Raw genomic sequence first — 22,223 nt, 5'->3', positions numbered from 1 at the left:
GGGAGTAAGCAACCTAATAGAGTCCCTTTTTTGCAAAAAGACAGTGTGGATTTCTTGCCAGTGCAGCCTTACTTCCAGTAGCAATACTGCCTGTAGTATCATGTATGGAGGCCTCAGGGCTCGCTCAGGGCTTGTCACACAGAACTGCAGGCCTGACAGAGCAGAACTGCTCTCCTCTCCTCTCCTCTCCTCTCCTCTCCTCTCCTCTCCTTTCCTCTCCTCTCCTCTTCTCTTCTCTCCTGTCTGTCAGTCCAATATCTAAGAGACTGTTTGCCTGAAAGGACAGAGGGTTTTCAGTTCCAAAATCAATGTCAAGGACACTAACACAATGAATTTTATTTTATTTTGTTGTTAATTTATTAATTTTCTTGATTTTATGTTAATTCATGTTATGTTATTTCATGTCATTTTTTTTCCCTTTGTGACTCTGTTTCAGAACCCAGGCTCACAAGCATTAGCTCAAGCCCAAGTGTAGCCAGGAGTAGGCTGAGGCATTCTTCAGTTTAGCCTGAGAAAAGATCCCTTGCAGGCTGGCAAAGGCAAGTCCCAGAGCTGCAGAGAGCAGCAGCAGGAATAGAGGCCAAGCTGTCCGCGGTTCCTGCAGAGGGAGAACCTTGACAAGGAGTTGTGGGACTGACCATGCACAAAAGAGGAGGAAGAAGAAGAAGAAGAAGAAGAAGAAGAGGAAGAAGAGGAAGAAGAGGTGAGTGGTACCGTGGCATCTCTTCCAAAGCGTGACATGTAGCTATGACGAGCAGACTTTTTGCCTTCCACAACTTGTTTGGCTGCTGTGCTTCTTGGGCAGGGATGCATGAGAAGCGCTCTGGTCCCTGCCAGGTGCTTGTGTTACCTGCAGGGAGAGCTGAGAAGTGGCAGCTGCGGCTGCCATGATGGTGGAGCATGAGCAGCCGGCTCCCAGGCCAAATGGCCCAAAGAAATGGTGGCAAGGGGCGGTGCTGAGAACTGCAGAGGAAGGCAAAAAACCGCCGGGGACCAGTGCCAATGTGCCCCGGGGGAAAAAGTTCCTTGCTGAGCCCAGTGCTGGCCATGGGCTGTTCCCTGAGCATGTGAGCCAGACCTGGCTCCTTGTCCCACAGGCTGCTCATGCTTCCCAGGAGCTGCCCAAGCCCTATCCTCCCTTGAGCTGGAGCTATGTCGCGGACTTGCCAGAGTGCCCAACTGCCTCTGAGCTGATGGAGCTTGTGGGCAAGAATCCTTGCTGTCCCTGTGTAGGACACCAGTGGGTGTTCCAAAGCACTGCAAGCCCTTGCAAGCCCTTGCAAGACCTCGACATCCTATCTCTTACGGCTCCTGAGCGTTGCTCTGTAGGAGATGAGGATGGTGAGCTCTGCAGTGCTCCTCAAGAAGGAATTGCCTTGGTCTTGCCACTGCTATCCAGTTGAAAAGGATTTGCATCCATGAGCCGAGCTTGGAAGGTGGCCCTGCCAGCAGATTGTCTTGCAGCGGAGAACCTCCAGCAGCCTCATGCAAGGTTTTCTTCCCTCAGCCCCTGGCCTGTGATTCCAGCAGCTCCTCAAGTGCTTCCTGTCAGATGTGCTGGGGCTGCCCCCGGGCCAGCTCTGGCAGTGGACACGGGAGGCTGCTCCTCTGGATCCTGCGTGGGGCCTGGTGACCACTGCGTTGCCGGGTGCTGGCATTGTGACATGGGGGTGACACAGCCGCGTATGTGCAGCCCTTTGGAGGAAGCCTTTGGGGTGCTGGCTCCAAATCAGTCCCTGTACCTACAAAATAGGGGAGTAAGCAACCTAATAGAGTCCCCTTTTTGCAAAAAGACAGTGTGGATTTGTTGCCAGTGCAGCCTTCCTTCCAGTAGCAATACTGCCTGTAGTATCATGTATGGAGGCCTCAGGGCTCGCTCAGGGCTTGTCACACAGAACTGCAGGCCTGACAGAGCAGAACTGCTCTACTCTCCTCTCCTCTCCTCTCCTCTGCCCTCCTCTCCTTTCTTCTCCTCTCCTCTCCTCTCCTCTCCTCTCCTCTCCTCTCCTCTACTCTCCTCTCCTCTCCTCTTCTCTCCTGTCCGCCAGTCCAATATCTAAGAGACTGTTTGCCTGAAAGGACAGAGGGTTTTCAGTTCCAAAATCAATTACAAGGACACAGAACATAATGAATTTTATTTTATTTTGTTGTTAATTTAGTAATTTTCTTGATTTTATGTTAATTCATGTGATGTTTCTTCGTGTCATTTTTTTTCCCTTTGTGACTCTGTTTCAGAACCCAGACTCACAAGCATTAGCTCAAGCCCAAGTGTAGCCAGGAGTAGGCTGAGGCATTCTTCAGTTTAGCCTGAGAAAAGATCCCTTGCAGGCTGGCAAAGGCAAGTCCCAGAGCTGCAGAGAGCAGCAGCAGGAATAGAGGCCAAGCTGTGCGCGGTTCCTGCAGAGGGAGAACCTTGACAAGGAGTTGTGGGACTGACCATGCACAAAAGAGGAGGAAGAAGAAGAAGAAGAAGAAGAAGAAGAAGAAGAAGAAGAAGAAGAAGAAGAAGAGGAAGAAGAGGAAGAAGAGGTGAGTGGTACCGTGGCATCTCTTCCAAAGCGTGACATGTAGCGATGACGAGCAGACTTTTTGCCTTCCACAACTTGTTTGGCTGCTGTGCTTCTTGGGCAGGGATGCATGAGAAGCGCTCTGGTCCCTGCCAGGCGCTTGTGTTAGCTGCAGGGAGAGCTGAGAAGTGGCAGCTGCGGCTGCCAGCATGGTGGAGCATGAGCAGCCGGCTCCCAGGCCAAATGGCCCAAAGAAATGGTGGCAAGGGGCGGTGCTGAGAACTGCAGAGGAAGGCAAAAATCCGCCGGGGACCAGTGCCAATGTGCCCCGGGGGAAAAAGTTCCTTGCTGAGCCCAGTGCTGACCATGGGCTGTTCCCTGAGCATGTGAGCCAGACCTGGCTCCTTGTCCCACAGGCTGCTCATGCTTCCCAGGAGCTGCCCAAGCCCTATCCTCCCTTGAGCTGGAGCTATGTCGCGGACTTGCCAGAGTGCCCAAGTGCCTCTGAGCTGATGGAGCTTGTGGGCAAGAATCCTTGCTGTCCCTGTGTAGGACACCAGTGGGTGTTCCAAAGCACTGCAAGCCCTTGCAAGCCCTTGCAAGCCCTCGACATCCTATCTCTTACGGCTCCTGAGCGTTGCTGTGTAGGAGATGAGGATGGTGAGCTGTGCAGTGCTCCTCAAGAAGGAATTGCCTTGGTCTTGCCACTGCTATCCAGTTGAAAAGGATTTGCATCCATGAGCCGAGCTTGGAAGGTGGCCCTGCCAGCAGATTGTCTTGCAGCGGAGAACCTCCAGCATCCTCATGCAAGGTTTTCTTCCCTCAGCCCCTGGCCTGTGATTCCAGCAGCTCCTCAAGTGCTTCCTGTCAGATGTGCTGGGGCTGCCCCTGGGCCAGCTCTGGCAGTGGACACGGGAGACTGCTGCTCTGGATCCTGCGTGGGGCCTCGTGACCACTGCGTTGCCGGGTGCTGGCATTGTGACATGGGGGTGACACAGCCGCATATGTGCAGCCCTTTGGAGGAAGCCTTTGGGGTGCTGGCTCCAAATCAGTCCCTGTAGCTACAAAATAGGGGAGTAAGCAACCTAATAGAGTCCCTTTTTTGCAAAAAGACAGTGTGGATTTGTTGCCAGTGCAGCCTTCCTTCCAGTAGCAATATTGCCTGTAGTATCATGTATGGAGGCCTCAGGGCTCGCTCAGGGCTTGTCACGCAGAACTGCAGGCCTGACAGAGCAGAACTGCTCTCCTCTCCTCTCCTCTCCTCTCCTCTCCTCTCCTCTCCTCTCCTCTCCTCTCCTCTACTCTCCTCTCCTCTCCTCTCCTCTCCTCTTCTCTTCTCTCCTGTCCGCCAGTCCAATATCTAAGAGATTGTTTGCCTGAAAGGACAGAGGGTTTTCAGTTCCAAAATCAATTTCAAGGACACAGAACACAATGAATTTTATTTTATTTTGTTGTTAATTTAGTAATTTTCTTGATTTTATGTTAATTCATGTTATGTTTCTTCGTGTCAATTTTTTTCCCTTTGTGACTCTGTTTCAGAACCCAGGCTCTGAGCATTAGCTCAAACCCAAGTGTAGCCAGGAGTAGGTTGAGGCATTCTTCAGTTAGCCTGAGAAAAGATCCCTTGCAGGCTGGCAAAGGCAAGTCCCAGAGCTGTAGAGAGCAGCAGCAGGAATAGAGGCCAAGCTGTGCGCGGTTCCTGCAGAGGGAGAACCTTGACAAGGAGTTGTGGGACTGACCATGCACAAAAGAGGAGGAAGAAGAAGAAGAAGAGAAGAAGAAGAAGAAGAGGAAGAAGAGGAAGAAGAGGAAGAAGAGGTGAGTGGTACCGTGGCATCTCTTCCAAAGCGTGACATGTAGCGATGACGAGCAGACTTTTTGCCTTCCACAACTTGTTTGGCTGCTGTGCTTCTTGGGCAGGGATGCATGAGAAGCGCTCTGGTCCCTGCCAGGTGCTTGTGTTACCTGCAGGGAGAGCTGAGAAGTGGCAGCTGCGGCTGCCAGCATGGTGGAGCATGAGCAGCTGGCTCCCAGGCCAAATGGCCCAAAGAAATGGTGGCAAGGGGCGGTGCTGAGAACTGCAGAGGAAGGCAAAAAACCGCCGGGGACCAGTGCCAATGTGCCCCGGGGGAAAAAGTTCCTTTGTGAGCCCAGTGCTGGCCATGGGCTGTTCCCTGAGCATGTGAGCCAGACCTGGCTCCTTGTCCCACAAGCTGCTCATGCTTCCCAGGAGCTGCCCAAGCCCTATCCTCCCTTGAGCTGGAGCTATGTCGCGGACTTGCCAGAGTGCCCAAGTGCCTCTGAGCTGATGGAGCTTGTGGGCAAGAATCCTTGCTGTCCCTGTGTAGGACACCAGTGGGTGTTCCAAAGGACTGCAAGCCCTTGCAAGCCCTTGCAAGCCCTCGACATCCTACCTCTTACGGCTCCTGAGCATTGCTCTGTAGGAGATGAGGATGGTGAGCTGTGCAGTGCTCCTCAAGAAGGAATTGCCTTGGTCTTGCCACTGCTATCCAGTTGAAAAGGATTTGCATCCATGAGCCGAGCTTGGAAGGTGGCCCTGCCAGCAGATTGTCTTGCAGCGGAGAACCTCCAGCAGCCTCATGCAAGGTTTTCTTCCCTCAGCCCCTGGCCTGTGATTCCAGCAGCTCCTCAAGTGCTTCCTGTCAGATGTGCTGGGGCTGCCCCCGGGCCAGCTCTGGCAGTGGACACGGGAGGCTGCTCCTCTGGATCCTGCGTGGGGCCTCGTGACCACTGCGTTGCCGGGTGCTGGCATTGTGACATGGGGGTGACACAGCCGCATATGTGCAGCCCTTTGGAGGAAGCCTTTGGGGTGCTGGCTCCAAATCAGTCCCTGTACCTACAAAATAGGGGAGTAAGCAACCTAATAGAGTCCCTTTATTGCAAAAAGACAGTGTGGATTTGTTGCCAGTGCAGCCTTCCTTCCAGTAGCAATACTGCCTGTAGTATCATGTAGGGAGGCCTCAGGGCTCGCTCAGGGCTTGTCACGCAGAACTGCAGGCCTGACACAGCAGAACTGCTCTCCTCTCCTCTCCTCTCCTCTCCTCTCCTCTCCTCTCCTGTCCGCCAGTCCAATATCTAAGAGACTGTTTGCCTGAAAGGACAGAGGGTTTTCAGTTCCAAAATCAATTTCAAGGACACAGAACACAATGAATTTTATTTGTTTTTGTTGATAATTTATTAATTTTCTTGATTTGATGTTAATTCATGTGATGTTTCTTCGTGTCATTTTTTTTCCCTTTGTGACTCTGTTTCAGAACCCAGGCTCACAAGCATTAGCTCAAGCCCAAGTGTAGCCAGGAGTAGGCTGAGGCATTCTTCAGTTTAGCCTGAGAAAAGATCCCTTGCAGGCTGGCAAAGGCAAGTCCCAGAGCTGCAGAGAGCAGCAGCAGGAATAGAGGCCAAGCTGTCCGCGGTTCCTGCAGAGGGAGAACCTTGACAAGGAGTTGTGGGACTGACCATGCACAAAAGAGGAGGAAGAAGAAGAAGAAGAAGAAGAAGAAGAAGAAGAAGAGGAAGAAGAGGAAGAAGAGGAAGAAGAGGTGAGTGGTACCGTGACATCTCTTCCAAAGCGTGACATGTAGCGATGACGAGCAGACTTTTTGCCTTCCACAACTTGTTTGGCTGCTGTGCTTCTTGGGCAGGGATGCATGAGAAGCGCTCTGGTCCCTGCCAGGCGCTTGTGTTACCTGCAGGGAGAGCTGAGAAGTGGCAGCTGCCGCTGGCAGAATGGTGGAGCATGAGCAGCCGGCTCCCAGGCCAAATGGCCCAAAGAAATGGTGGCAAGGGGCGGTGCTGAGAACTGCAGAGGAAGGCAAAAAACCGCCGGGGACCAGTGCCAATGTGCCCCAGGGGAAAAAGTTCCTTGCTGAGCCCAGTGCTGGCCATGGGCTGTTCCCTGAGCATGTGAGCCAGACCTGTTTCCTTGTCCCACAGGCTGCTCATGCTTCCCAGGAGCTGCCCAAGCCCTATCCTCCCTTGAGCTGGAGCTATCTGGCGGACTTGCCAGAGTGCCCAGCTGCCTCTGAGCTGATAGACCTTGTGGGCAAGAATCCTTGCTGTCCCTGTGTAGGACACCAGTGGGTGTTCCAAACCACTGCAAGCCCTTGCAAGCCCTTGCAAGCCCTCGACATCCTATATCTTAGGGCTCCTGAGCGTTGCTCTGTAGGAGATGAGGATGGTGAGCTCTGCAGTGCTCCTCAAGAAGGAATTGCCTTGGTCTTGCCACTGCTATGCAGTTGAAAAGGATTTGCATCCATGAGCCGAGCTTGGAAGGTGGCCCTGCCAGCAGATTGTCTTGCAGCGGAGAACCTCCAGCAGCCTCATGCAAGGTTTTCTTCCCTCAGCCCCTGGCCTGTGATTCCAGCAGCTCCTCAAGTGCTTCCTGTCAGATGTGCTGGGGCTGCCCCCGGGCCAGCTCTGGCAGTGGACACGGGAGGCTGCTCCTCTGGATCCTGCGTGGGGCCTGGTGACCACTGGGTTGCCGGGTGCTCGCATTGTGACATGGGGGTGACAGAGCCGCATATGTGCAGCCCTTTGGACGAAGCCTTTGGGGTGCTGGCTCCAAATCAGTCCCTGTACCTACAAAATAGGGGAGTAAGCAACCTCATAGAGTCCCTTTTTTGCAAAAAGACAGTGTGGATTTGTTGCCAGTGCAGCCTTACTTCCAGTAGCAATACTGCCTGTAGTATCATGTATGGAGGCCTCAGGGCTCACGCAGGGCTTGTCACGCAGAACTGCAGGCCTGACAGAGCAGAACTGCTCTCCTCTCCTCTCCTCTCCTCTCCTCTCCTGTCCGCCAGTCCAATATCTAAGAGACTGTTTGCCTGAAAGGACAGAGGGGTTTCAGTTCCAAAATCAATTTCAAGGACACATAACACAATGAATTTTATTTTATTTTGTTGTTAATTTATTAATTTTCTTGATTTTATGTTAATTCATGTGATGTTTCTTCATGTCATTTTTTTTCCCTTTGTGACTCTGTTTCAGAAGCCAGGCTCACAAGCATTAGCTCAAGCCCAAGTGTAGCCAGGAGTAGGCTGAGGCATTCTTCAGTTTAGCCTGAGAAAAGATCCCTTGCAGGCTGGCAAAGGCAAGTCCCAGAGCTGCAGAGAGCAGCAGCAGGAATAGAGGCCAAGCTGTGCGCGGTTCCTGCAGAGGGAGAACCTTGACAAGGAGTTGTGGGACTGACCATGCACAAAAGAGGAGGAAGAAGAAGAAGAAGAAGAAGAAGAAGAGGAAGAGGAGGAAGAAGAGGAAGAAGAGGTGAGTGGTACCGTGGCATCTCTTCCAAAGCATGACATGTAGCGATGACGAGCAGACTTTTTGCCTTCCACAACTTGTTTGGCTGCTGTGCTTCTTGGGCAGGGATGCATGAGAAGCGCTCTGGTCCCTGCCAGGCGCTTGTGTTAGCTGCAGGGAGAGCTGAGAAGTGGCAGCTGCGGCTGCCAGCATGGTGGAGCATGAGCAGCCGGCTCCCAGGCCAAATGGCCCAAAGAAATGGTGGCAAGGGGCGGTGCTGAGAACTGCAGAGGAAGGCAAAAAACCGCCGGGGACCAGTGCCAATGTGCCCCGGGGGAAAAAGTTCCTTGCTGAGCCCAGTGCTGGCCATGGGCTGTTCCCTGAGCATGTGAGCCAGACCTGGCTTCTTGTCCCACAGGCTGCCTCCCGTGTCCACTGCCAGAGCTGGCCCGGGGGCAGCCCCAGCACATCTGACAGGAAGCACTTGAGGAGCTGCTGGAATCACAGGCCAGGGGCTGAGGGAAGAAAACCTTGCATGAGGCTGCTGGAGGTTCTCCGCTGCAAGACAATGTGCTGGCAGGGCCACCTTGCAAGCTCGGCTCATGGATGCAAATCCTTTTCAACTGGATAGCAGTGGCAAGACCAAGGCAATTCCTTCTTGAGGAGCACTGCAGAGCTCACCATCCTCATCTCCTACAGAGCAACGCTCAGGAGCCGTAAGAGATAGGATGTCGAGGGCTTGCAAGGGCTTGCAAGGGCTTGCAGTGCTTTGGAACACCCACTGGTGTCCTACACAGGGACAGCAAGGATTCTTGCCCACAAGGTCTATCAGCTCAGAGGCACTTGGGCACTCTGGCAAGTCCGCGACATAGCTCCAGCTCAAGGGAGGATAGGGCTTGGGCAGCTCCTGGGAAGCATGAGCAGCCTGTGGGACAAGGAGCCAGGTCTGGCTCACATGCTCAGGGAACAGCCCATGGCCAGCACTGGGCTCAGCAAGGAACTTTTTCCCCTGGGGCACATTGGCACTGGTCCCCGGCGGTTTTTTGCCTTCCTCTGCAGTTCTCAGCACCGCCCCTTGCCACCATTTCTTTGGGCCATTTGGCCTGGGAGCCGGCTGCTCATGCTCCACCATGCTGGCAGCCGCAGCTGCCACTTCTCAGCTCTCCCTGCAGGTAACACAAGCGCCTGGCAGGGACCAGAGCGCTTCTCATGCATCCCTGCCCAAGAAGCACAGCAGCCAAACAAGTTGTGGAAGGCAAAAAGTCTGCTCGTCATCGCTACATGTCACGCTTTGGAAGAGATGCCACGGTACCACTCACCTCTTCTTCCTCTTCTTCCTCTTCTTCCTCTTCTTCTTCTTCTTCCTCTTCTTCTTCTTCTTCTTCTTCTTCCTCCTCTTTTGTGCATGGTCAGTCCCACAACTCCTTGTCAAGGTTCTCCCTCTGCAGGAACCGCGCACAGCTTGGCCTCTATTCCTGCTGCTGCTCTCTGCAGCTCTGGGACTTGCCTTTGCCAGCCTGCAAGGGATCTTTTCTCAGGCTAAACTGAAGAATGCCTCAGCCTACTCCTGGCTACACTTGGGCTTGAGCTAATGCTTGTGAGCCTGGGTTCTGAAACAGAGTCACAAAGGGAAAAAAATGACACAAAGAGACATCACATGAATTAACATAAAATCAAGAAAATTACTAAATTAACAACAAAATAAAATAAAATTCATTGTGTTATGTGTCCTTGAAATTGATTTTGGAACTGAAACTCCTCTGTCCTTTCAGTCAAACAGTCTCTTAGATATTGGACTGGCGGACAGGAGAGGAGAGGAGAGGAGAGGAGAGGAGAGGAGAGGAGAGGAGAGGAGAGCAGTTCTGCTCTGTCAGGCCTGCAGTTCTGCGTGACAAGCCCTGAGCGAGCCCTGAGGCCTCCATACATGATACTACAGGCAGTATTGCTACTGGAAGTAAGGCTGCACTGGCAACAAATCCACACTGTCTTTTTGCAAAAAAGGGACTCTATTAGGTTGCTTACTCCCCTATTTTGTAGCTACAGGGACTGATTTGGAGCCAGCACCCCAAAGGCTTCCTCCAAAGGGCTGCACATATGCGGCTGTGTCACCCCCATGTCACAATGCCAGCACCCGGCAACGCAGTGGTCACCAGGCCCCACGCAGGATCCAGAGGAGCAGCCTCCCGTGTCCACTGCCAGAGCTGGCCCGGGGGCAGCCCCAGCACATCTGACAGGAAGCACTTGAGGAGCTGCTGGAATCACAGGCCAGGGGCTGAGGGAAGAAAACCTTGCATGAGGCTGCTGGAAGTTCTCCGCTGCAAGACAATGTGCTGGCAGGGCCACCTTCCAAGCTCGGCTCATGGATGCAAATCCTTTTCAACTGGATAGCAGTGGCAAGACCAAGGCAATTCCTTCTTGAGGAGCACTGCACAGCTCACCATCCTCATCTCCTTCACAGCAACGCTGAGGAGCCGTAAGAGATAGGATGTCGAGGGCTTGCAAGGGCTTGCAAGGGCTTGCAGTGCTTTGGAACACCCACTGGTGTCCTACACAGGGACAGCAAGGATTCTTGCTCACAAGCTCCATCAGCTCAGAGGCACTTGGGCACTCTGGCAAGTCCGCGACATAGCTCCAGCTCAAGGGAGGATAGGGCTTGGGCAGCTCCTGGGAAGCATGAGCAGCCTGTGGGACAAGGAGCCAGGTCTGGCTCACATGCTCAGGGAACAGCCCATGGCCAGCACTGGGCTCAGCAAGGAACCTTTTCCCCCGGGGCACATTGGCACTGGTCCCCGGCGGTTTTTTGCCTTCCTCTGCAGTTCTCAGCACCGCCCCTTGCCACCATTTCTTTGGGCCATTTGGCCTGGGAGCCGGCTGCTCATGCTCCACCATGCTGGCAGCCGCAGCTGCCACTTCTCAGCTCTCCCTGCAGCTAACACAAGCGCCTGGCAGGGACCAGAGCGCTTCTCATGCATCCCTGCCCAAGAAGCACAGCAGCCAAACAAGTTGTGGAAGGCAAAAAGTCTGCTCGTCATCGCTACATGTCACGCTTTGGAAGAGATGTCACGGTACCACTCACCTCTTCTTCCTCTTCTTCCTCTTCTTCCTCTTCTTCTTCTTCTTCTTCTTCTTCTTCTTCTTCTTCTTCCTCCTCTTTTGTGCATGGTCAGTCCCACAACTCCTTGTCAAGGTTCTCCCTCTGCAGGAACCGCGGACAGCTTGGCCTCTATTCCTGCTGCTGCTCTCTGCAGCTCTGGGACTTGCCTTTGCCAGCCTGCAAGGGATCTTTTCTCAGGCTAAACTGAAGAATGCCTCAGCCTACTCCTGGCTACACTTGGGCTTGAGCTAATGCTTGTGAGCCTGGGTTCTGAAACAGAGTCACAAAGGGAAAAAAAATGACACGAAGAAACATAACATGAACTAACATAAAATCAAGAAAATTAATAAATTAACAACAAAATAAAATAAAATTCATTGTGTTATGTGTCCTTGAAATTGATTTTGGAACTGAAAACCCTCTGTCCTTTCAGACAAACAGTCTGTTAGATATTGGATTGGTGGACAGGAGAGAAGAGAGAGGAGAGGAGAGGAGAGGAGAGGAGAGGAGAGGAGAGGAGAGGAGAGGAGAGGAGAGGAGAGGAGAGGAGAGGAGAGGAGAGGAGAGGAGAGGAGAGGAGAGCAGTTCTGCTCTGTCAGGCCTGCAGTTCTGCGTGACAAGCCCTGAGCGAGCCCTGAGGCCTCCATACATGATACTACAGGCAGTATTGCTACTGGAAGTAAGGCTGCACTGGCAACAAATCCACACTGTCTTTTTGCAAAAAAGGGACTCTATTAGGTTGCTTACTCCCCTATTTTGTAGCTACAGGGACTGATTTGGAGCCAGCACCCCAAAGGCTTCCTCCAAAGGGCTGCACATATGCGGCTGTGTCAGCCCCATGTCACAATGCCAGCACCCGGCAACGCAGTGGTCACCAGGCCCCACGCAGGATCCAGAGGAGCAGCCTCCCGTGTCCACTGCCAGAGCTGGCCCGGGGGCAGCCCCAGCACATCTGACAGGAAGCACTTGAGGAGCTGCTGGAATCACAGGCCAGGGGCTGAGGGAAGAAAACCTTGCATGAGGCTGCTGGAGGTTCTCCGCTGCAAGACAATCTGCTGGCAGGGCCACCTTCCAAGCTCGGCTCATGGATGCAAATCCTTTTCAACTGGATAGCAGTGGCAAGACCAAGGCAATTCCTTCTTGAGGAGCACTGCAGAGCTCACCATCCTCATCTCCTACACAGCAACGCTCAGGAGCCGTAAGAGATAGGATGTCGAGGGCTTGCAAGGGCTTGCAAGGGCTTGCAGTGCTTTGGAACACCCACTGGTGTCCTACACAGGGACAGCAAGGATTCTTGCCCACAAGCTCCATCAGCTCAGAGGCAGTTGGGCACTCTGGCAAGTCCGCGACATAGCTCCAGCTCAAGGGAGGATAGGGCTTGGGCAGCTCCTGGGAAGCATGAGCAGCCTGTGGGACAAGGAGCCAGGTCTGGCTCACATGCTCAGGGAACAGCCCATGGCCAGCACTGGGCTCAGCAAGGAACCTTTTCCCCCAGGGCACATTGGCACTGGTCCCCGGCGGTTTTTTGCCTTCCTCTGCAGTTCTCAGCACCGCCCCTTGCCACCATTTCTTTGGGCCATTTGGCCTGGGAGCCGGCTGCTCATGCTCCACCATGCTGGCAGCCGCAGCTGCCACTTCTCAGCTCTCCCTGCAGGTAACACAAGCGCCTGGCAGGGACCAGAGCGCTTCTCATGCATCCCTGCCCAAGAAGCACAGCAGCCAAACAAGTTGTGGAAGGCAAAAAGTCTGCTCGTCATCGCTACATGTCACGCTTTGGAAGAGATGCCACGGTACCACTCACCTCTTCTTCCTCTTCTTCCTCTTCTTCCTCTTCTTCTTCTTCTTCCTCTTCTTCTTCTTCTTCTTCTTCTTCCTCCTCTTTTGTGCATGGTCAATCCCACAACTCCTTGTCAAGGTTCTCCCTCTGCAGGAACCGCGCACAGCTTGGCCTCTATTCCTGCTGCTGCTCTCTGCAGCTCTGGGACTTGCCTTTGCCAGCCTGCAAGGGATCTTTTCTCAGGCTAAACTGAAGAATGCCTCAGCCTACTCCTGGCTACACTTGGGCTTGAGCTAATGCTTGTGAGCCTGGGTTCTGAAACAGAGTCACAAAGGGAAAAAAAATGACACAAAGACACATCACATGAATTAACATAAAATCAAGAAAATTACTAAATTAACAACAAAATAAAATAAAATTCATTGTGTTATGTGTCCTTGAAATTGATTTTGGAACTGAAATTCCTCTGTTCTTTCAGTCAAACAGTCTCTTAGATATTGGACTGGCGGACAGGAGAGGAGAGGAGAGGAGAGGAGAGGAGAGGAGAGGAGAGGAGAGGAGAGCAGTTCTGCTCTGTCAGGCCTGCAGTTCTGCGTGACAAGCCCTGAGCGAGCCCTGAGGCCTCCATACATGATACTACAGGCAGTATTGCTACTGGAAGTAAGGCTGCACTGGCAACAAATCCACACTGTCTTTTTGCAAAAAAGGGACTCTATTAGGTTGCTTACTCCCCTATTTTGTAGCTACAGGGACTGATTTGGAGCCAGCACCCCAAAGGCTTCCTCCAAAGGGCTGCACATATGCGGCTGTGTCACCCCCATGTCACAATGCCAGCACCCGGCAACGCAGTGGTCACCAGGCCCCACGCAGGATCCAGAGGAGCAGCCTCCCGTGTCCACTGCCAGAGCTGGCCCGGGGGCAGCCCCAGCACATCTGACAGGAAGCACTTGAGGAGCTGCTGGAATCACAGGCCAGGGGCTGAGGGAAGAAAACCTTGCATGAGGCTGCTGGAGGTTCTCCGCTGCAAGACAATCTGCTGGCAGGGCCACCTTCCAAGCTCGGCTCATGGATGCAAATCCTTTTCAACTGGATAGCAGTGGCAAGACCAAGGCAATTCCTTCTTGAGGAGCACTGCACAGCTCACCATCCTCATCTCCTACACAGCAACGCTCAGGAGCCGTAAGAGATAGGATGTCGAGGGCTTGCAAGGGCTTGCAAGGGCTTGCAGTGCTTTGGAACACCCACTGGTGTCCTACACAGGGACAGCAAGGATTCTTGCCCACAAGCTCCATCAGCTCAGAGGCAGTTGGGCACTCTGGCAAGTCCGCGACATAGCTCCAGCTCAAGGGAGGATAGGGCTTGGGCAGCTCCTGGGAAGCATGAGCAGCCTGTGGGACAAGGAGCCAGGTCTGGCTCACATGCTCAGGGAACAGCCCATGGCCAGCACTGGGCTCAGCAAGGAACCTTTTCCCCCAGGGCACATTGGCACTGGTCCCCGGCGGTTTTTTGCCTTCCTCTGCAGTTCTCAGCACCGCCCCTTGCCACCATTTCTTTGGGCCATTTGGCCTGGGAGCCGGCTGCTCATGCTCCACCATGCTGGCAGCCGCAGCTGCCACTTCTCAGCTCTCCCTGCAGCTAACACAAGCGCCTGGCAGGGACCAGAGCGCTTCTCATGCATCCCTGCCCAAGAAGCACAGCAGCCAAACAAGTTGTGGAAGGCAAAAAGTCTGCTCGTCATCGCTACATGTCACGCTTTGGAAGAGATGCCACGGTACCACTCACCTCTTCTTCCTCTTCTTCCTCTTCTTCCTCTTCTTCTTCTTCTTCCTCTTCTTCTTCTTCTTCTTCTTCTTCCTCCTCTTTTGTGCATGGTCAGTCCCACAACTCCTTGTCAAGGTTCTCCCTCTGCAGGAACCGCGCACAGCTTGGCCTCTATTCCTGCTGCTGCTCTCTGCAGCTCTGGGACTTGCCTTTGCCAGCCTGCAAGGGATCTTTTCTCAGGCTAAACTGAAGAATGCCTCAGCCTACTCCTGGCTACACTTGGGCTTGAGCTAATGCTTGTGAGCCTGGGTTCTGAAACAGAGTCACAAAGGGAAAAAAAATGACACAAAGACACATCACATGAATTAACATAAAATCAAGAAAATTACTAAATTAACAACAAAATAAAATAAAATTCATTGTGTTATGTGTCCTTGAAATTGATTTTGGAACTGAAACTCCTCTGTCCTTTCAGTCAAACAGTCTCTTAGATATTGGACTGGCGGACAGGAGAGGAGAGGAGAGGAGAGGAGAGGAGAGGAGAGGAGAGGAGAGGAGAGCAGTTCTGCTCTGTCAGGCCTGCAGTTCTGCGTGACAAGCCCTGAGCGAGCCCTGAGGCCTCCATACATGATACTACAGGCAGTATTGCTACTGGAAGTAAGGCTGCACTGGCAACAAATCCACACTGTCTTTTTGCAAAAAAGGGACTCTATTAGGTTGCTTACTCCCCTATTTTGTAGGTACAGGGACTGATTTGGAGCCAGCACCCCAAAGGCTTCCTCCAAAGGGCTGCACATATGCGGCTGTGTCACCCCCATGTCACAATGCCAGCACCCGGCAACGCAGTGGTCACCAGGCCCCACGCAGGATCCAGAGGAGCAGCCTCCCGTGTCCACTGCCAGAGCTGGCCCGGGGGCAGCCCCAGCACATCTGACAGGAAGCACTTGAGGAGCTGCTGGAATCACAGGCCAGGGGCTGAGGGAAGAAAACCTTGCATGAGGCTGCTGGAGGTTCTCCGCTGCAAGACAATGTGCTGGCAGGGCCACCTTCCAAGCTCGGCTCATGGATGCAAATCCTTTTCAACTGGATAGCAGTGGCAAGACCAAGGCAATTCCTTCTTGAGGAGCACTGCAGAGCTCACCATCCTCATCTCCTACACAGCAACGCTCAGGAGCCGTAAGAGATAGGATGTCGAGGGCTTGCAAGGGCTTGCAAGGGCTTGCAGTGCTTTGGAACACCCACTGGTGTCCTACACAGGGACAGCAAGGATTCTTGCCCACAAGGTCCATCAGCTCAGAGGCACTTGGGCACTCTGGCAAGTCCGCGACATAGCTCCAGCTCAAGGGAGGATAGGGCTTGGGCAGCTCCTGGGAAGCATGAGCAGCCTGTGGGACAAGGAGCCAGGTCTGGCTCACATGCTCAGGGAACAGCCCATGGCCAGCACTGGGCTCAGCAAGGAACTTTTTCCCCCGGGGCACATTGGCACTGGTCCCCGGCGGTTTTTTGCCTTCCTCTGCAGTTCTCAGCACCGCCCCTTGCCACCATTTCTTTGGGCCATTTGGCCTGGGAGCCGGCTGCTCATGCTCCACCATGCTGGCAGCCGCAGCTGCCACTTCTCAGCTCTCCCTGCAGCTAACACAAGCGCCTGGCAGGGACCAGAGCGCTTCTCATGCATCCCTGCCCAAGAAGCACAGCAGCCAAACAAGTTGTGGAAGGCAAAAAGTCTGCTCGTCATCGCTACATGTCACGCTTTGGAAGAGATGTCACGGTACCACTCACCTCTTCTTCCTCTTCTTCCTCTTCTTCCTCTTCTTCTTCTTCTTCTTCTTCTTCTTCTTCTTCTTCTTCCTCCTCTTTTGTGCATGGTCAGTCCCACAACTCCTTGTCAAGGTTCTCCCTCTGCAGGAACCGCGGACAGCTTGGCCTCTATTCCTGCTGCTGCTCTCTGCAGCTCTGGGACTTGCCTTTGCCAGCCTGCAAGGGATCTTTTCTCAGGCTAAACTGAAGAATGCCTCAGCCTACTCCTGGCTACACTTGGGCTTGAGCTAATGCTTGTGAGCCTGGGTTCTGAAACAGAGTCACAAAGGGAAAAAAAATGACACGAAGAAACATCACATGAATTAACATAAAATCAAGAAAATTAATAAATTAACAACAAAATAAAATAAAATTCATTGTGTTATGTGTCCTTGAAATTGATTTTGGAACTGAAAACCCTCTGTCCTTTCAGACAAGCAGTCTGTTAGATATTGGATTGGTGGACAGGAGAGAAGAGAAGAGGAGAGGAGAGGAAAGGAGAGGAGAGGAGAGGAGAGGAGAGGAGAGGAGAGGAGAACAGTTCTGCTCTGTCAGGCCTGCAGTTCTGCGTGACAAGCCCTGAGCGAGCCCTGAGGCCTCCATACATGATACTACAGGCAGTATTGCTACTGGAAGTAAGGCTGCACTGGCAACAAATCCACACTGTCTTTTTGCAAAAAAGGGACTCTATTAGGTTGCTTACTCCCCTATTTTGTAGCTACAGGGACTGATTTGGAGCCAGCACCCCAAAGGCTTCCTCCAAAGGGCTGCACATATGCGGCTGTGTCACCCCCATGTCACAATGCCAGCACCCGGCAACGCAGTGGTCACGAGGCCCCACGCAGGATCCAGAGGAGCAGCCTCCCGTGTCTACTGCCAGAGCTGGCCCGGGGGCAGCCCCAGCACATCTGACAGGAAGCACTTGAGGAGCTGCTGGAATCACAGGCCAGGGGCTGAGGGAAGAAAACCTTGCATGAGGCTGCTGGAGGTTCTCCGCTGCAAGACAATCTGCTGGCAGGGCCACCTTCCAAGCTCGGCTCATGGATGCAAATCCTTTTCAACTAGATAGCAGTGGCATGACCAAGGCAATTCCTTCTTGAGGAGCACTGCAGAGCTCACCATCCTCATCTCCTACAGAGCAACGCTCAGGAGCCATAAGAGATAGGATGTCGAGGGCTTGCAAGGGCTTGCAAGGGCTTGCAGTGCTTTGGAACACCCACTGGTGTCCTACACAGGGACAGCAAGGATTCTTGCCCACAAGGTCTATCAGCTCAGAGGCACTTGGGCACTCTGGCAAGTCCGCCAGATAGCTCCAGCTCAAGGGAGGATAGGGCTTGGGCAGCTCCTGGGAAGCATGAGCAGCCTGTGGGACAAGGAGCCAGGTCTGGCTCACATGCTCAGGGAACAGCCCATGGCCAGCACTGGGCTCAGCAAGGAACCTTTTCCCCCGGGGCACATTGGCACTGGTCCCCGGCGGTTTTTTGCCTTCCTCTGCACTTCTCAGCACCGCCCCTTGCCACCACTTCTTTGGGCCATTTGGCCTGGGAGCCGGCTGCTCATGCTCCACCATGCTGCCAGCCGCAGCTGTCAATTCTCAGCTCTCCCTGCAGGAAACACAAGCGCCTGGCAGGGACCAGAGCGCTTCTCATGCATCCCTGGCCAAGAAGCACAGCAGCCAAACAAGTTGTGGAAGGCAAAAAGTCTGCTCGTCATCGCTACATGTCACGCTTTGGAAGAGATGCCACGGTACCACTCACCTCTTCTTCCTCTTCTTCCTCTTCTTCTTCCTCTTCTTCTTCTTCTTCTTCTTCTTCTTCCTCCTCTTTTGTGCATGGTCAGTCCCACAAGTCCTTGTCAAGGTTCTCCCTCTGCAGGAACCGCGCACAGCTTGGCCTCTATTCCTGCTGCTGCTCTCTGCAGCTCTGGGACTTGCCTTTGCCAGCCTGCAAGGGATCTTTTCTCAGGCTAAACTGAAGAATGCCTCAGCCTACTCCTGGCTACACTTGGGCTTGAGCTAATGCTTGTGAGCCTGGGTTCTGAAACAGAGTCACAAAGGGAAAAAAAATGACGCGAAGAAACATAACATGAACTAACATAAAATCAAGAAAATTAATAAATTAACAACAAAATAAAATAAAATTCATTGTGTTCTGTGTCCTTGAAATTGATTTTGGAACTGAAAACCCTCTGTCCTTTCAGGCAAACAGTCTCTTAGATATTGGACTGGCACACAGGAGAGGAGTGGAGAGGAGAGGAGAGGAGAGGAGAGGAGAGGAGAGGAGAGGAGAGGAGAGGAGAGGAGAGGAGAGCAGTTCTGCTCTGTCAGGCCTGCAGTTCTGCATGACAAGCCCTGATCGAGCCCTGAGGCCTCCATACATGATACTACAGGCAGTATTGCTACTGGAAGTAAGGCTGCACTGGCAACAAATCCACACTGTCTTTTTGCAAAAAAGGGACTCTATGAGGTTGCTTACTCCCCTATTTTGTAGCTACAGGGACTGATTTGGAGCCAGCACCCCAAAGGCTTCCTCCAAAGGGCTGCACATATGCGGCTGTGTCAGCCCCATGTCACAATGCCAGCACCCGGCAACGCAGTTGTCGCCAGGCCCCACGCACGATCCAGAGGAGCAGCCTTCCGTGTCCACTGCCAGAGCTGGCCCAAGGGCAGCCCCAGCACATCTGACAGGAAGCACTTGAGGAGCTGCTGGAATCACAGGCCAGGGGCTGAGGGAAGAAAACCTTGCATGAGGCTGCTGGAGGTTCTCCGCTGCAAGACAATCTGCTGGCAGGGCCACCTTGCAAGCTCGGCTCATGGATTGAAATCCTTTTCAACTGGATAGCAGTGGCAAGACCAAGGCAATTCCTTCTTGAGGAGCACTGCACAGCTCACCATCCTCATCTCCTACAGAGCAACGCTCAGGAGCCGTAAGAGATAGGATGTCGAGTGCTTGCAAGGGCTTGCAGTGCTTTGGAACACCCACTGGTGTCCTACACAGGGACAGCAAGGATTCTTGCCCACAAGCTCCATCAGCTCAGAGGCACTTGGGCACTCTGGCAAGTCCGCCAGATAGCTCCAGCTCAAGGGAGGATAGGGCTTGGGCAGCTCCTGGGAAGCATGAGCAGCCTGTGGGACAAGGAGCCAGGTCTGGCTCACATGCTCAGGGAACAGCCCATGGCCAGCACTGGGCTCAGCAAGGAACCTTTTTCCCCTGGGGCACATTGGCACTGGTCCCCGGCGGTTTTTTGCCTTCCTCTGCAGTTCTCAGCACCGCCCCTTGCCACCATTTCTTTGGGCCATTTGGCCTGGGAGCCGGCTGCTCATGCTCCACCATGCTGGCAGCCGCAGCTGCCACTTCTCAGCTCTCCCTGCAGGTAACACAAGCGCCTGGCAGGGACCAGAGCGCTTCTCATGCATCCCTGCCCAAGAAGCACAGCAGCCAAACAAGTTGTGCAAGGCAAAAAGTCTGCTCGTCATCGCTACATGTCACGCTTTGGAAGAGATGCCACGGTACCACTCACCTCTTCTTCCTCTTCTTCCTCTTCTTCCTCTTCTTCCTCTTCTTCTTCTTCTTCTTCTTCCTCCTCTTTTGTGCATGGTCAGTCCCACAACTCCTTGTCAAGGTTCTCCCTCTGCAGGAACCGCGCACAGCTTGGCCTCTATTCCTGCTGCTGCTCTCTGCAGCTCTGGGACTTGCCTTTGCCAGCCTGCAAGGGATCTTTTCTCAGGCTAAACTGAAGAATGCCTCAGCCTACTCCTGGCTACACTTGGGCTTGAGCTAATGCTTGTGAGCCTGGGTTCTGAAACAGAGTCACAAAGGGAAAAAAAATGACGCGAAGAAACATAACATGAACTAACATCAAATCAAGAAAATTAATAAATTAACAACAAAATAAAATAAAATTCATTGTGTTATGTGTCCTTGAAATTGATTTTGGAACTGAAACCCCTCTGTCCTTTCAGGCAAACAGTCTCTTAGATATTGGACTGGCGCACAGGAGAGGAGTGGAGAGGAGAGGAGAGGAGAGGAGAGGAGAGGAGAGCAGTTCTGCTCTGTCAGGCCTGCAGTTCTGCGTGACAAGCCCTGAGCGAGCCCTGAGGCCTCCATATATGATACTACAGGCAGTATTGCTACTGGAAGTAAGGCTGCACTGGCAACAAATCCACACTGTCTTTTTGCAAAAAAGGGACTCTATGAGGTTGCTTACTCCCCTATTTTGTAGGTACAGGGACTGATTTGGAGCCAGCACCCCAAAGGCTTCCTCCAAAGGGCTGCACATATGCGGCTGTGTCAGCCCCATGTCACAATGCCAGCACCCGGCAACGCAGTGGTCACGAGGCCCCACGCACGATCCAGAGGAGCAGCCTCCCGTGTCCACTGCCAGAGCTGGCCCGGGGGCAGCCCCAGCACATCTGACAGGAAGCACTTGAGGAGCTGCTGGAATCACAGGCCAGGGGCTGAGGGAAGAAAACCTTGCATGAGGCTGCTGGAGGTTCTCCGCTGCAAGACAATGTGCTGGCAGGGCCACCTTCCAAGCTCGGCTCATGGATGCAAATCCTTTTCAACTGGATAGCAGTGGCAAGACCAAGGCAATTCCTTCTTGAGGAGCACTGCACAGCTCACCATCCTCATCTCCTACAGAGCAACGCTCAGGAGCCCTAAGAGATAGGATGTCGAGGGCTTGCAAGGGCTTGCAAGGGCTTGCAGTGCTTTGGAACACCCACTGGTGTCCTACACAGGGACAGCAAGGATTCTTGCCCACAAGGTCTATCAGCTCAGAGGCACTTGGGCACTCTGGCAAGTCCGCCAGATAGCTCCAGCTCAAGGGAGGATAGGGCTTGGGCAGCTCCTGGGAAGCATGAGCAGCCTGTGGGACAAGGAGCCAGGTCTGGCTCACATGCTCAGGGAACAGCCCATGGCCAGCACTGGGCTCAGCAAGGAACCTTTTCCCCCGGGGCACATTGGCACTGGTCCCCGGCGGTTTTTTGCCTTCCTCTGCAGTTCTCAGCACCGCCCCTTGCCACCACTTCTTTGGGCCATTTGGCCTGGGAGCCGGCTGCTCATGCTCCACCATGCTGCCAGCCGCAGCTGTCACTTCTCAGCTCTCCCTGCAGGAAACACAAGCGCCTGGCAGGGACCAGAGCGCTTCTCATGCATCCCTGGCCAAGAAGCACAGCAGCCAAACAAGTTGTGGAAGGCAAAAAGTCTGCTCGTCATCGCTACATGTCACGCTTTGGAAGAGATGCCACGGTACCACTCACCTCTTCTTCCTCTTCTTCCTCTTCTTCTTCCTCTTCTTCTTCTTCTTCTTCTTCTTCTTCCTCCTCTTTTGTGCATGGTCAGTCCCACAAGTCCTTGTCAAGGTTCTCCCTCTGCAGGAACCGCGCACAGCTTGGCCTCTATTCCTGCTGCTGCTCTCTGCAGCTCTGGGACTTGCCTTTGCCAGCCTGCAAGGGATCTTTTCTCAGGCTAAACTGAAGAATGCCTCAGCCTACTCCTGGCTACACTTTGGCTTGAGCTAATGCTTGTGAGCCTGGGTTCTGAAACAGAGTCACAAAGGGAAAAAAAATGACGCGAAGAAACATAACATGAACTAACATAAAATCAAGAAAATTAATAAATTAACAACAAAATAAAATAAAATTCATTGTGTTCTGTGTCCTTGAAATTGATTTTGGAACTGAAAACCCTCTGTCCTTTCAGGCAAACAGTCTCTTAGATATTGGACTGGCACACAGGAGAGGAGTGGAGAGGAGAGGAGAGGAGAGGAGAGGAGAGGAGAGGAGAGGAGAGGAGAGGAGAGGAGAGCAGTTCTGCTCTGTCAGGCCTGCAGTTCTGCATGACAAGCCCTGATCGAGCCCTGAGGCCTCCATACATGATACTACAGGCAGTATTGCTACTGGAAGTAAGGCTGCACTGGCAACAAATCCACACTGTCTTTTTGCAAAAAAGGGACTCTATGAGGTTGCTTACTCCCCTATTTTGTAGCTACAGGGACTGATTTGGAGCCAGCACCCCAAAGGCTTCCT

Source organism: Caloenas nicobarica, chromosome 14 (assembly GCF_036013445.1).
Source record: "Caloenas nicobarica isolate bCalNic1 chromosome 14, bCalNic1.hap1, whole genome shotgun sequence".
In the NCBI taxonomy this organism is placed as follows: domain Eukaryota; kingdom Metazoa; phylum Chordata; class Aves; order Columbiformes; family Columbidae; genus Caloenas; species Caloenas nicobarica.
This window is presented reverse-complemented; position numbering follows the sequence as displayed.